Source organism: Procambarus clarkii, chromosome 41 (genome assembly GCF_040958095.1).
Source record: "Procambarus clarkii isolate CNS0578487 chromosome 41, FALCON_Pclarkii_2.0, whole genome shotgun sequence".
Lineage (NCBI taxonomy): Eukaryota > Metazoa > Arthropoda > Malacostraca > Decapoda > Cambaridae > Procambarus > Procambarus clarkii.
Genome location: NC_091190.1, coordinates 28,753,694 through 28,769,659, shown reverse-complemented (window position 1 = coordinate 28,769,659; position 15,966 = coordinate 28,753,694). Strand labels below are relative to the sequence as shown.

The 15,966-nt window shown below is 45.5% G+C and overlaps 1 long non-coding RNA gene across 2 annotated transcripts in view; it reads right to left on the bottom strand.

Annotated features, from left to right (window-relative positions):
- The window catches only part of LOC123761005 (uncharacterized), a 56,194-nt gene extending 40,559 nt beyond the window's left edge, over nucleotides 1-15,635 (bottom strand). The window contains exon 1 of one of the 2 annotated variants that reach the window (XR_011231151.1): nucleotides 13,390-15,635. This is a non-coding gene — a long non-coding RNA (uncharacterized lncRNA). The remainder of the gene's footprint in view (nucleotides 1-13,389) is intronic. The other variant, XR_006773195.2, reaches the window with a different exon arrangement.
- Nucleotides 15,636-15,966: the final 331 nt, after the last annotated feature.

Below are 15,966 nucleotides of genomic sequence, written 5' to 3'. Positions count from 1 at the left end.
CATAATTTCTTTCCGACACTCGTCTTATGTTAATGTAATCATTCCTAGCTCTGTTACATCTAATCCTGTTGTCCTCTGTCCTTTGTCTTCTGTACTTCCTCCACTCCCTCCTGCTTCTCACCTTTGCTTCCTGACACTGTCTATTAAACCATGGGTTATTATATTCCCTCCTGCTTTTTTCCTTTATTGTTGGAATAAATCTATCTTCAGCCTCCTTGCATTTCAATATGACTTGGTTCATCATACCTTGCACTGTGTGTGTGTGTGTGTGTGTGTGTGTGTGTGTGTGTGTGTGTGTGTGTGTGTGTGTGTGTGTGTGTGTGTGTATTATATATATATACAGTATATATACTGTATATATATATATATATATATGTATATACATATATATATATATGTTTCATTGAATATGACCGCATATTCTGTATTTATTATTTTTTGGTTTAGGGCTTCTATCCCTCTAACTATTTTCTTAGCAACAGGGCTTAATTGGAATAGGAGTTCTCCAAAACTCATTTTCGTACTTTTAAGGTGAAGAAAAGAAGTGATTTACTATAGAGTGTATTACACTTATTTGTATAATTTGCACGACGTTTCGAACCTCCATGGTTCATTCTCAAGTGAACAGATCTTACAATACTAGTTGATTTTATACCCGCATTAGGTCAGGTGATAATACAATGAAGGTGAAAAACATGGGGGGATACATAAGGGATAAACATAGGGGCTGCAGAAGGCTTATTGGCCCATACGAGGCATCTCCTATCCAAACACAAAGATTAATCCAGTGTAATTGGATTATTACAGCCCCTATGTTTATCCCTTATGTATCCCCCCATGTTTTTCACCTTCATTGTATTATCACCTGACCTAATGCGGGTATAAAATCAACTAGTATTGTAAGATCTGTTCACTTGAGAATGAACCATGGAGGTTCGAAACGTCGTGCAAATTATACAAATAAGTGTAATACACTCTATAGTAAATCACTTCTTTTCTTCACCTTAAAAGTACGAAAATGAGTTTTGGAGAACTCCTATTCCAATTAAGCCCTGTTGCTAAGAAAATAGTTAGAGGGATAGAAGCCCTAAACCAAAAAATAATAAATACAGAATATGCGGTCATATTCAATGAAACATGTTTGAAAGAAAACCTGCTGCCAGTATACACCAATATATATATATATATATATATATATATATATATATATATATATATATATATATATATATATATATATATATATATATATATATATATATATATATATATATATATATATATATATATATATATATATATATATATATATATATATATATATATATATATATATATATATATATATATATATATATATATATATATATATATATATATATATATATATATATATATATATATATATATATATATATATATATATATATATATATATATATATATATATATATATATATATATATATATATATATATATATATATATATATATATATATATATATATATATATATATATATATATATATATATATATATATATATATATATATATATATATATATATATATATATATATATATATATATATATATATATATATATATATATATATACACACACACACACACACACACACACACATACACATGTCGTACCTAGTAGCCAGAACTCACTTCTCAGCCTACTATGCAAGGCCCGATTTGCCAAATAAGCCAAGTTATCATGAAATGTTTTTTCGACTACCTAACCTACCTAACCTAACTTTTTCGGCTACCTAACCTAACCTAACCTATAAAGTTAGGTTAGGTTAGGTAGGGGTGGTTAGGTTCGGTCATATATCTACATTAATTTTAACTCCAATAAAAAAAAAATTGACCTCATACATAATGAAATGGGTAGCTTTATCATTTCATAAGAAAAAAATTAGAGAAAATATATTAATTCAGGAAAACTTGGCTTATTAGGCAAATATATATATATATATATATATATATATATATATATATATATATATATATATATATATATATATATATATATGTATATATATATATATATATATATATATATATATATATATATATATATATATATGTCGTACCTAGTAGCCAGAACGCACTTCTCAGCCTACTATGCAAGGCCAAATTTGCCTAATAAGCCAAGTTTTCCTGAATTAATATATTTTCTATAATTTTTTTCTTATGAAATGATAAAGCTACCCATTTCATTATGTATGAGGTCAATTTTTTTTTATTGGAGTTAGAATTAACGTAGATATATGACCGAACCTAACCAACCCTACCTAACCTAACCTAACCTAACCTATCTTTATAGGTTAGGTTAGGTAGCCGAAAAAGTTAGGTTAGGTTAGGTTAGGTAGGTTAGGTAGTCGAAAAACAATCAATTCATGAAAACTTGGCTTATTAGGCAAATCGGGCCTTGCATAGTAGGCTGAAAAGTGCGTTCTGGCTACTAGGTACGAAAAAAATTGATCTCATACATAATGAAATGGGTAACTTTATCATTTCATAAGAAAAAAATTAGAGAAAATATATTATTCCAGGAAAACTTGGCTTATTAGGCAAATCGGGCCTTGTATAGTAGGTTGAGAAGTGAGTTCTGGCTACTAGGTACAACATATATATATATATATAAGTATATTTTGGTAGCAGTCTTTTCTGTAGACATATATTATTAAATATGACCAAAAAACCAGCGTTGAATGTAATGAAACGCCGTTTTCTGGGCGAGACACGGAGGCTCCCCGGAGCTTTACCGGCTGATATGCTAATGTCAGACTTTGGCATCAGTCATGTGTATGGAGTTCTAGGGCCTACCAGGGACCACGAGCCAGAACCTGGCCCCCTCAGAGAGGCAAGGGGAGCAATGGCCTATAGAAACCCCCGTGTGGTTGGAAGCATTCTATGTCTGCCATCGACCGGGTCAAGCATCCAGAAAGGTAAACATTCCAAAACAAACCCCTATTCTGGTGAAAATTGCTACCTAAAGCCGAACTAGTGGATAGAACTCTTCGACAGAAAACAAGGAAACTAGTATGACGTCATACGTCTCCGCGCCGCTGTCTGCGCAGCTCCCCCCTCCCCGGGAGGGGGAAGGGGGAGCCCCAGACCTCCCACGCCGGCTATCCACCCATCAGTTCTGAGGCTGGATGTCAAAACACGCGAAAAACGCCGACCGGAGGGAGGGAGGGTTGCCGGGAAGCCTCCGGGTCTCACCCAGAAAATGGCGTTTCATTACATTCAACGCTGGTTTTCTGGGGGGAGCCCCGTCGGCTCCCCGGAGCTAACTACCCACAGAGGAAGGTCAAAGGGACAGAACCGGGAGGCGGACACCACGCACCCCCCCAAGGAGGCGAGACAACCGGCAGCAAACGCCAACCCAAGGCGCCACAGCCCCGAAAATCCCGGGAACAACACGAGAACCACGAGCAGCAATGCCCCTGCACGAACACCAAAAATCCATGCCCGAAAGACCGCAAGGCCACGTCGCCCAGACGGCAGCGAGAGCAGCGAAGCCACGAACGCCACAGGCATGAGGGAAGAACACAGGCCGCGTAGCCGCAAGAACACGGCTGACCACCCGGGACACTATCACCCGCGAACTGGGAAGAACAGAACCGGATCAACGCAAAACGCGCTCCGGACCCAAACGCCGTGGCACGCAAACAACAGCGGAGGGCCGCCACTGAACACAAAAACGACACACCCCCGGCCCGACCAACGAAGCACCAACAAACCCTGGACCCCTCCAGAATGCAGCAGCCCCACCCCGCGCCAGAAAAGATGGAGACTGCTGCCACCAAAAACCGAAGGAGCAAGAAAACTCAGCGACTCGACCCCCAGAGGCAAAGGCCCAAAGGAAAGAGCAGACGAAAAAACACACCGGAACCGAAGGGGCACTACCAACCGAGGAGAAAACAGAGCACGCTGACCAGAGACCAGGATGGTGCAAGCGGCGCACGAACAGGCCGGAGGTGAAACGACGCACAAGACAGCTGACTAACGGTGCAGAAGCAACACCAAGACCGAAAGCAAGCTGAAGCGGCTCCGCACGCGCCGCACGAAAAGAAGCGACAGTATGTGGCAAGACGACGGCCGCCAACCCCCACCAGAAAACCAAGCCGAGAGTAAACCAAGCTAACAAGAGTAACCACCTAAGAAGGGACAGGAAAAGGAAGGACCGCCAAAATACCCCATACTGCCGCCAAGAGAAGCACGCAGGTGGGACACCTACCACGAAGCCACCCGACCACCAACCGGAGGCGAGACCGCGAGGCAGAACATAAGCAGAGGCGAGACCGCGAGGCAGAACATAAGCAGCCCCGACAAGGCCCCTCCGAGCCCAGGAAAAAGGCGGAGCCGCGAGAAGATCTCGGGCGCGACCACCGAAACCCAGGCGGCACAAGGAGATGGAACGTCTGCCGAACAGAAAAACTCCCCAAAGCATGCAAGCCCGCCAGGAGTTCAGAAACGATGGGTCCGACGCGAGACATCGCAAGACCCCCCCCCCCCCAAAAAAAAAAAAAAAAAAAAAACGGCAGGGCAAGGTAGGAAACCAAAGAAGGCGGAAGGGTCGCCGCCAGAACAGGACCCGAACCAAGGGGCACGAACAACTGCAATAGACCGAGACAAAGAAGCACATCACAGGACACAGGCTGACCAACGCCTAAGAACACACGCAGAACATCCCTGCTGCAGAGGAGGCAGGAAGAAAGAGCAGAAGCACAAAAACCCCAGGAGAACAACCAGGGGTGGACAATCAGGCAGGGACAAAAACCCCACGCAATCCCCAGGCACAAAACGACAGCAAAGTGCCACACCACAACCGGACACAGGAACAAGGACACGCCACCGTGAAACACGGTACCAATGCACACGTGCAGCAGCAGCAACAGGCACCACTGCAACATGCAACATGTAAATAGCAACTCCCTCCTGCAAAGGCAGAGAACGGAGCAGGCAGACCCCAGACAGGGCCAACGGAGACACGACAAAACCCTGCAGGCCCAGAAACCTGCGACCGACGGCGGAGAAACCCCGCTCGATACCTGCTGGATGAGGTACTGGGAGCTCTTTTACACCTGAAGCCCGGCCCAAGGCCAGGCTAGACCGGCCAGAGGATGGCCCACCAGGCAGCTGCTAGGAGCAGTCCACCGGCCCACATACCCCCACAACCAGGACGGGCCGGAACTGCCATACGAAAACAGGCCAGTGCGCCCTGGAAGTCCCCGGACGAACCAGCAAGAAGGCTTATGCTCGCAAGTAGGTCGTGTAACAAGCACAGACCTCTGATGGTAATACAGTGTTCCCCAAAGGTGCCAATAGCACCACTGCACTCCACTGGTACTATCCCGCAAGTTCTACCAGATAGGCGGGACCCAAGAGCCAGAGCTCAAATCCTGCAAGCACAGCCAGGAGCCTTACCAGGTGAGTACAGAACCAACCCTACAACCCCCACATCTCACAACATTAAAAAAGGAGGGTCCCCTGAATGACTCCAGCATGGGTTGGACATGCACATGAGGGGGACAGGAAGGGGTGATAAAAGGACAGTCACTGGTGTGCGAACGGTCTCAGTCGTACAAAAATATACCTAAAGAAAGACAGGTATATAAACAACACCGCATCCAGCGCCCGGCCAAAAGATGCCAGACCGCAGAAACTCACCTGGCGAATGGTGGCACGAACTTGACACGACTCAATCGTGCCCAGAAGAACTTGGGAGCACCGCCAGGTGAAGACGCCAGAGCCGGACCCTGCCGGACCCGCAGGAGAGCAGGGAGAGGCGAAGGAGGCGGTCCACACCCATGACACAGGGAAAACCGCGGTGTCCTCCCCACAACTGGGAACCAGGACACCCCCGGCGCGAAGGGGCACATACCGCAGCCAGGGAGAAGAACGAGAGGCGAAGCACTGTAGCAAAAAGGGCGCAAAACACCAGCACTGAAACACTGCCCAGACCAAAACAAACTCAACGGCGCATGCGCATAACACGCTGGCCGAACCGCACACCCTCCCTGCGGGAAGGCGCCAGCCAGGACTACTGCACGAGAAAAGTAGCCAAAAGAGGAAGCAGGAACAATAAAACCGGCCAAAGAAGCAAAGAGCCCAAAAAGTAACCCAACCGGGCGACAAGTAGCCCAACCGGGCGACAAGTAGCCCAACCGGGCGACAAGTAGCCCAACCGGGCGACAAGTAGCCCAACCGGGCGACAAGTAGCCCAACCGGGCGACAAGTAGCCCAACCGGGCGACAAGAAGCCCAACAGGGCGACAAGAAGCCCAACAGGGCGACAAGAAGCCCAACAGGGCGACAAGAAGCCCAACAGGGCGACAAGAAGCCCAACAGGGCGACAAGAAGCCCAACAGGGCGACAAGAAGCCCAACAGGGCGACAAGAAGCCCAACAGGGCGACAAGAAGCCCAACAGGGCGACAAGAAGCCCAACAGGGCGACAAGAAGCCCAACAGGGCGACAAGAAGCCCAACAGGGCGACAAGAAGCCCAACAGGGCGACAAGAAGCCCAACAGGGCGACAAGAAGCCCAACAGGGCGACAAGAAGCCCAACAGGGCGACAAGAAGCCCAACAGGGCGACAAGAAGCCCAACAGGGCGACAAGTAGCCCAACAGGGCGACAAGGAGCCCAACAGGGCGACAAGGAGCCCAACAGGGCGACAAGGAGCCCAACAGGGCGACAAGGAGCCCAACAGGGCGACAAGTAGCCCAACAGGGCGACAAGGAGCCCAACAGGGCGACAAGGAGCCCAACAGGGCGACAAGGAGCCCAACAGGGCGACAAGGAGCCCAACAGGGCGACAAGGAGCCCAACAGGGCGACAAGGAGCCCAACAGGGCGACAAGGAGCCCAACAGGGCGACAAGGAGCCCAACAGGGCGACAAGGAGCCCAACAGGGCGACAAGGAGCCCAACAGGGCGACAAGGAGCCCAACAGGGCGACAAGGAGCCCAACAGGGCGACAAGGAGCCCAACAGGGCGACAAGGAGCCCAACAGGGCGACAAGGAGCCCAACAGGGCGACAAGGAGCCCAACAGGGCGACAAGGAGCCCAACAGGGCGACAAGGAGCCCAACAGGGCGACAAGGAGCCCAACAGGGCGACAAGGAGCCCAACAGGGCGACAAGGAGCCCAACAGGGCGACAAGGAGCCCAACAGGGCGACAAGGAGCCCAACAGGGCGACAAGGAGCCCAACAGGGCGACAAGGAGCCCAACAGGGCGACAAGGAGCCCAACAGGGCGACAAGGAGCCCAACAGGGCGACAAGGAGCCCAACAGGGCGACAAGGAGCCCAACAGGGCGACAAGGAGCCCAACAGGGCGACAAGGAGCCCAACAGGGCGACAAGGAGCCCAACAGGGCGACAAGGAGCCCAACAGGGCGACAAGGAGCCCAACAGGGCGACAAGGAGCCCAACAGGGCGACAAGGAGCCCAACAGGGCGACAAGGAGCCCAACAGGGCGACAAGGAGCCCAACAGGGCGACAAGGAGCCCAACAGGGCGACAAGTACAAGGAGCCGACAGACGTTCCAATAATGCGGGAAGTAGCAAAAAACCGTCCCGTACCCTCGAGAACACAGAAGCCAACACTAGTCCCGAAGGCACACGAAGGCGCAGGTGCACCCGAGATCAGAAGTCACGCAGAACCCCATCGAACGGGGAAACATGACAAAAACACCGTCCCAAAAAGGGGTGGGAGGAAACATCCACCCACAGGACGGAACCAACCGACTCAAAGGCCAAGGAATCGAGCCCGGGGAGGGGCCGACGTCCAACAGCACGTACGGCGAGTGGGGAGAAAAGACCCCACTCCGCGTAACCACAAGCCCCGCCTAGAGGGAGATAAAAACCCCCACGGGGTCTAACGGCGCCAAGGCCCCCCAAGTCAGCCCCTCCCCAGCCCCGGGAACCTACACGACAGGCCCCGGGGCCGAGCCGTTCCCCCAAAGCCCCGGCCGTACCAGAAAACCGGGGCAGCCGTGAAAACACTAAGGAAGGGAGCCCACTGGCAGACTCATACAACACGGCTGGAGGAACAGGCTCAAATGCCCCCGTCATTACCCCGGAAGGGGAATTCCCCGAGACTGCCCGAGTCTCAACACCAAAAACCCCGCCCCGAACCTACAGACGGTAAGGAACCGGATGCAGGCAGGAAGGGTAATCCAGGGGAAAGACAAGGGGGCGTGGATGGAACCGAAGCAACCAACACCCCCAAGTCCCAAAACGAACTACAATGGGGCAGCCTCGGGGCTCCCGGGGAGGAAACCATGAGAACGTTGCCACCACCAAGGCTCAAGTGCAACGCCCCTGCTACCCGCACCCGCTTTGTTAGCACAACTGGGTAACCAAGCCACAACGAGCAATCAAACTCGCAGGACTCCGGGTCGAAGGTGTCACCGACCCCACAGGCAGCAGACGGAGGCAAAACAGAGTCACCCAGAGACAAAGGGTGAGAGCAACCCTCAAACTCGCTGGAAGCGAGGGGGGGACTCTGGGGTCACATCCATCGGACCCACGCGCCCCCAGGGGTTTCCCAGGGTCCCGAGCGTTTACTTTAAGAGGACTCGCGCTCAGGTAATCCCAGGCAGGGTACTGCTAACCGGTACCCAAAGCTACCAAACAACTTTCTAAGAGCTGAACCCCCGGGACGTGTACACTCACGGGGACCTAGCAGGGGTACCACCAGGAAATACTCAGAACACAAGGGACACAAGGGGCAAGAACGAAGGCAGACCCCCCCACCAGGTAGATAAACAAAAAGAAAAAGAAAACCCCGTAAGAGGACAGCGTACCCAAGCGGAACAGAGCCGGCCGCTATGATTGGTAGAGACAAGCTGCACAGTACACTGCGCCCCACCAGTGCAAACACTGCCCCTTACTCTAAGGCGAACAAGGGAGACAGAACACCCGAGCACACAAAGAGCGGCTGAAAACCAAGCAGTAAACGGCCAAGCAGGGGCAGGACCCAAGGAACTTGTGGAAGGTGGCCCCAAGCCCCAAGGGCAGTACTTACAGGGCACCTAGGGAAGGGAACCCTAGGTGCATGCAGCCCGAGTACTGAAGAATCACTCCCGGCTCACGCACCACCTAGAAAACAGACACCACACTCTAGGTACAGTGCTGAAACAACCACTGGAGCCGGAGCACATAACCATTGCCTATAGCATCAGCCGAAGAACTGATGGGTGGATGGCCGGCGTGGGAGGTCTGGGGCTCCCCCTTCCCCCTCCCGGGGAGGGGGGAGCTGCGCAGACAGCGGCGCGGTGACGTATGACATCATACTAGTTTCCTTGTTTTCTGTTGAAGAGTTCTATCCACTAGTTCGGCTTTAGGTAGCAATTTTCACCAGAATAGGGGTTTGTTTTGGAATGCTTACCTTTCTGGATGCTTGACCCGGTCGATGGCAGACATAGAATGCTTCCAACCACACGGGGGTTTCTATAGGCCATTGCTCCCCTTGCCTCTCTGAGGGGGCCAGGTTCTGGCTCGTGGTCCCCGGTAGGCCCTAGAACTCCATACACATGACTGATGCCAAAGTCTGACATTAGCATATCAGCCGGTAAAGCTCCGGGGAGCCAACGGGGCTCCCCCCAGAAAAGTAAGATTAGTAATTCTAACACGAATTTTTTCAATGTTTCTTATATTTCTTTTCACTGTTGGTGGTAACTGAAAGATCAATTCTCCAAAATTCATTTTTATTTCTAGCCTGATGCGACACTTGAACGTGTTATGTAAAACTTATTACATTTTCAAAGACTTTAGTTTACACACACAACTATAACTGAACAGAGTTTAAACAGCTTCGATTTTATACCTGCATTTGGGTGAGGTGATATGTTACAACAGTTTCTCACTTACGAGATGGAGAAGGATGGGAAGCTGCCCTTTCTAGATGTAACAGTCATGGAAAGGAGTGGAGGTTTGCACACCGTAGTCTACACTAAGGAAACATAGTAATGTGCCTCAATGCCAACAGTGACTGCCCAGACAGGTACAAGAGGAGTGTCGTTAACGCTTATGTCGACCGTGCTCTCAGCCACAGCTCAGGATGGAAGCAAGTTGATGAAGAACTCTGTAGGGTAAGGCAGGTCCTAGTCAACAACGGCTTCTCCAATGGTTTCGTTGAAGACATAAGAAGGAAGGTGAAACGCCATGCAACTTCTGAAGAGACAACTAACACAACACCTGTACCCCCTATTAGACTATTTTACAGGAACTTCTTTTCCACAGCTCATAAAACGGAGGAAAGGGTCCTGAAAGATATTGTTAATAGAAACGTTATCCCTACAGACAAAAATCAGAAGATACAATTGACGCTCTACTATAAAACAAAGAAAATGGCCAACCTACTCATGAGAAACTCTCCAGACACAAAGCAGAACGCTTTAAAAGAGACCAATGTCGTCTATGCCTTCAAATGCCCACTTGGGGACTGTAAGCCTCAAAGAATTCAGTATATAGGCAAGACGACAACATCTCTTTCCAGGCGATTAACGATGCATAAGCAACAGGGCTTCATTAAGAAACATATAATCTCTTCCCACAACCAGACCATCACCAGAGAAGTCTTGACAAAAAACACAGAAATCATCGATAGATACAGCGATAGCAGGCGGCTTGATATCTGCGAGGCACTACACATTAAGAAGTCGACACCAGCAATCAACAGCCAATTAATGCACAACTATATTCTACCCACTTCAAGACTCCGCACCAATATAGAAGCATCAAGAAATATGGGCCAATAGGCCCTTTACAGTTACTTCCATTCTTCCCTTTAACTTACAAAATATTATACCCATTGTTTCGTGTTCTGTCTTGTGTTGAAAGTTTGTTTTCACCTCATCCAAAACTGTTGTAACATATCACCTCACCCAAATGCAGGTATAAAATCGAAGCTGTTTAATCTCTGTTCAGTTATAGTTGTGTGTGTGTAAACTAAAGTCTTTGAAAATGTAATAAGTTTTACAAAACGCGTTCAAGTGTCGCGTCAGACTAAAAATAAAAATTAATTTTGGAGAATTGATCTTTCAGTTACCACCAACAGTGAAAAGAAATATAAGAAACATCGAGAAAATTTGTGTTAGAATTATTAATCTTACTTTTTCGGTCATATGCATGCTATATAATATAATATGATATAATATAATATAATATAACACAACACAACACAACACAACACAACACAACACAACACAACACAACACAACACAACACAACACAACACAACACAACACAACACAACACAACACACACACACACACTTACATTATTGTACAGCCACTAGCATGCATAGCATTTCGGGCAAGTTCTTAATCCTAATTTTCTCTGAAATATGACCCACCAAATCGTTTTACAACCAGGTACCTACTCACTGCTGGGAGAACAGAGGCTACAGTTAAGGATTGGTGCCAAGTAAATCCTCTCTGGCCAGGATACCAACCCCAAGCCAAAGTGCTTGTGAAATGCCAGGCAAGTGTGTTACCACTTCGCCATGGGGACTGCTAAATCTATTTCTATAGAGGTGTTCTCATAATAATATAGTTTATATTCATTATACAGTACAGGGGTACCTCGGTTTAAGAGTTTAATCCGTTCCTGGAGACTCGTAATCTCGTAATCCGAAGCTAATTTCCTTATAAGAAGTAATGGAAATGAATTAATCCGTTCCTGACCTCACCCAATCCGTACCCAAAAACCTCACTTCAAACTAAATTTTATACTAATTCATCTAAATAAACCTACAAAACTATGTTCCAGTTATTACTTACCCTTGCTGATGAATGCTGTAGGCGTATGGAAGATGGTGAGGAGGGGGGGAGGAGGAGAGGTGTTACTGTTTGGAAGGGGAGTCCCCCTTCCATTATAACATCAGGCAGTGAGGACATCTCTGGGGTGCATTCTCTGGCACGTTTTGCCTGCATACCACTAAGTCCTGGTTGTGGCTCACTGCTCGATTTTCTCACAACAAATCTATCCATGGAAGATTGTTTTTCCCTTCTTCGCAAGATGTCTCTGTATTGAGGCATCACATTTTCTACAGCTTTCTCTGGGTGAGTCTTTTCAATAAAAGTTTGCATTTCTTCCCACATCTGACACCACTTCTTAATGGTTGCAGAAGGGACATTTTGTACTGCCTCACCCTCCTCCACTGGAGAAACAACCTCAGCTGGGTCTTCTTGCTGCTCCCCCTTGTCTTCTTGTCTGCTTTTTAAACAATGCTGTTTGTTAACCAAATTGTATATTTGCTATTTCTCTGCCATGTTCCCCCCTTTTTTATTTTTATATTTTCTCAACACAATTTATACTTTAATCTCAATTAGTATTAAGTTTTAGTCTTCAGTGTTTTTCCTGTCCGAAACGCTTTGCATAATAGTGGCTTTGGGCACTGCATGTACTAGCTCTATCTATAAATCCATCAATGTTTGTATCACACCTTGTATGTATGTACTTTACCTGAATAAACATTTGAATTTTTTTGAATTTGATATATAATAACAACTTTTATGGTCAAATGGCCAAAAATCCAAAAAACACTGAAAATCCTGGTGAAGAATTCACGCGGGATAGTCACTGGGCGCGAGGCACTGGTAAACTGAGTGGCGATCGGCGTGCGACCACACACTAGGTCGGCCTGTACGCGTATCAACACCCTCGCCTTCCGAGGCAAATTTTCAGAGCAAATCCTGCTTGTATTCCGAAAAACTCGTATACAGGGACACTCGTATTCCAAGGTACCACTGTACATGGAATCATGAATAACGTTGGTTGTAGAAAAAAGAATTAGCGAATTTAATACATTTTTGACATGCATTGTTATAAATGTTTATGATTTGAATCTCTGTATAATTTGTATTGGGGTTTTCCCTATTACATGCAAGTTATCAAGCTCAGATGGTCCTGATGAATTTCTAACTCCTGAATGAAAATAACTTTAAATTATTCCATCCAACAAAATTGGATTCTTGTGTTTTTCTACTCTGTCCAACTACTGTACTTGTTTGGTAGTAGTAATGGGTTAGGCCTATATAACTGGCATGCTTATTGAAAAGAAAATATCATTTGCCTAACCCAGCTACTGGAAGACATATTTTATTTATATTTCTTAAAAAGGACCTATATTTAAATATTCCTTCATTAAATCTGCAAACAAATATTCTATAGCATTATCTTATTCATAAAAAATTACACTTTTTTTTTTTTGCATTTTGGTTAATGTCTACAAAAGATCAGAGAACAGCAATATAACTTAAATTATTTCAATGCAGAGTTGAAAAACTTTAGCTTTTCAACTTACAAAATCATTTGTTCATAACCAAGCATATATCAAACACAAATACTAAGAAAATCAAAATACCTTGGTTGGAAGTGCAGCTGACAAGGCACTAACACAGTAATTTCAAGATGAATTTCACAATTTCCAAATATTACCAATGGCTTAGTAGGCAACATAGTTTGTCTTAATATGTATATCATACAATACAGTTCAATATTGCTAAACTAAATAACTCAAGAGTTTTCATTCATATGGACAATTTTGTCCTTTTTCAAATAATTTGCTTACTAGGTCCAGGACTTTTTCCTTCGGCCAGGGCACTAGTGAGGTTTATCACCCGAATGCACTAACTTGTGCCGCCTCCTACTATTCAGTAAACTAATTAGCTTTGGACACTCATGATGTTAATCACTTCTGTGTACAGTATCTTTCTAATCTTCTTCATACCTCCATGTTAACCAATTGTTCCCCGCACTTGAACTATTAATTACATTCATTATCCATATGCACTACTAACATATGAGTTTTCATATTATTACTCCACTTAAATCTTTTCCCACACTGTGAACATTCATGAGGTTTTTCATCTGAATGTACCAGCATGTGACTTATTATACCCCGACGTAGTCTGAATTTTCTACCACACTCGGCACACTCAAAAGGTTTAATGCCTGTATGCACTGTCCTGTGAGTCGTCATATCTGAAAGTTGACTGAATGTTTTCCCACACTCTGGACACTCGTGAGGTTTAATTCCCATATGCACCTTCATGTGAGCCTTCATACTTTGAAGATGATTATATGTTTTTCCACACTCTGAACATTCAAAAGGTTTATCATCCGAATGCACCAACATGTGACTTATCATACCACGACGTAGTCTAAATTTTCTCCCACACTTGGCACACTCAAAAGGTTTAACACCAGTATGCACTGTCCTGTGAGTGTTCATATCTAAAAGTCGACTGAATGTTTTCCCACATTCTGGACACTCGTGAGGTTTAATTACCACATGTACCATCCTGTGAAGCTTCATATTTCCTAGACGACTGAACATTTTCCCACACTCTGGACACTCATGAGGTTTAATACCCCTGTGCACACTCCTGTGAGCCTTCATACGTCTAAGATAATTGAATGTTTTCCCACACTCTGGGCAGTCATGATATTTACCATCCCACGGTACAACCCTGCGAACCTTCATTTCTACAGGATAGCTGAATGTTTTCCCACACTCTGGGCACTCGTGAGGTATAATATCCCTGTGCACCATCCTGAGAGGATTCATATTTTCTGGTTGACTGAATGTTCTTCCACATTCTGGACACTTGTACTGCTTCATCTTTATGATCCCAGCAGTTAGGATGGAAGCTACCTCCTGCCGATGACTGCAGAAATTTTAGAGAGGGCGTCTACTGGACTGGGAATTTTACATTACAGTATCTGCTGATATAGACCTGACCAACGTAAACTGTCAGCAAAATTATTTGCACACCCTCCGTCGCTATGTAATGGAGTGTGAAAAGTTATGTGAATTTAGACAACTTTATAACAAATGTTCAAGATATATGCAATTATTTAATTCACGATGATCTACAGTACTACCATAAATCTTAGTAAAATCTCCCCAGTTTGCTAACTGTAGGTACTATATGTGGGTGACTAACCTTTCCTCTGGTGCCTACTGCATGTGGAGTATTGTGCAGGATATGACACTGGCTCTCCACATATGTCAGTTGCTTAGGTTAAGAGAATGTACAATACTTGTTGTAGGTCTCCAACTCACTGTTGATGTAACAATTACATTAACTTTTTTAACTAGTTTATCAAGACTGTAACTTGCTTAGTTAAATGAATTTCGAGGTCCAGTCCCTGAGCCTATTGCGTGCTTCTGTAACCCCCATACACTATGCTAATACGATGGGTAAGGGGTGCATAATAAATGAACTAGGCAAACTGGAGACACAACACTGCCGCTGGGTAGAAAAATTATGCCTGGGTGTTATCTTATACTTGGGGTGTGAAGGTTATCATCTGCAGATGACTGCGGGGTTATCCTGTGAGGTGAGGCGTCTCCTGGAGAGAAAACACTGCCGCTGGCTGAGGAATCCCGGCTGACCTCAACGACGTCCTCTATGACTTCAAGTGACCTGCATCAATCTTATTGTCATACGGATAATAGTATGCTCTATACTCTACTTTATAATAAGTGCAGTTGTTGTTAGTGTTGATTAATGAGCCAAGAAGGCGCAGGTGCCGGAACACAAGCAGCAGGTTGTAACCCTGCTACTGAACGTCTACGACTGGACACTGTTGCCAGATAAAACTGATGAAAATCGCGACCTGACGAATTAAAAGATATTTATTTATTTATTATTTATGTGCGTAAATCACGAAATTAATACATCTTCAGAAATTTCTTATTTATATATACAAGAGTTCTTACATTCTTGTAAAGCAGGCGATGAGTCACAATAACGTGGCTGAAGTATGTTTTTTTTTTTTTTTGAGATATATACAAGAGTTGTTACATTCTTGTACAGCCACTAGTACGCGTAGCGTTTCGAGCAGGTCCCTGGAATACGATCCCCTGCCGCGAAGAATTGTTTTTTCATCCAACTACACATTTTACTGTTGCGTTAAACAGAGGCTACAGTTA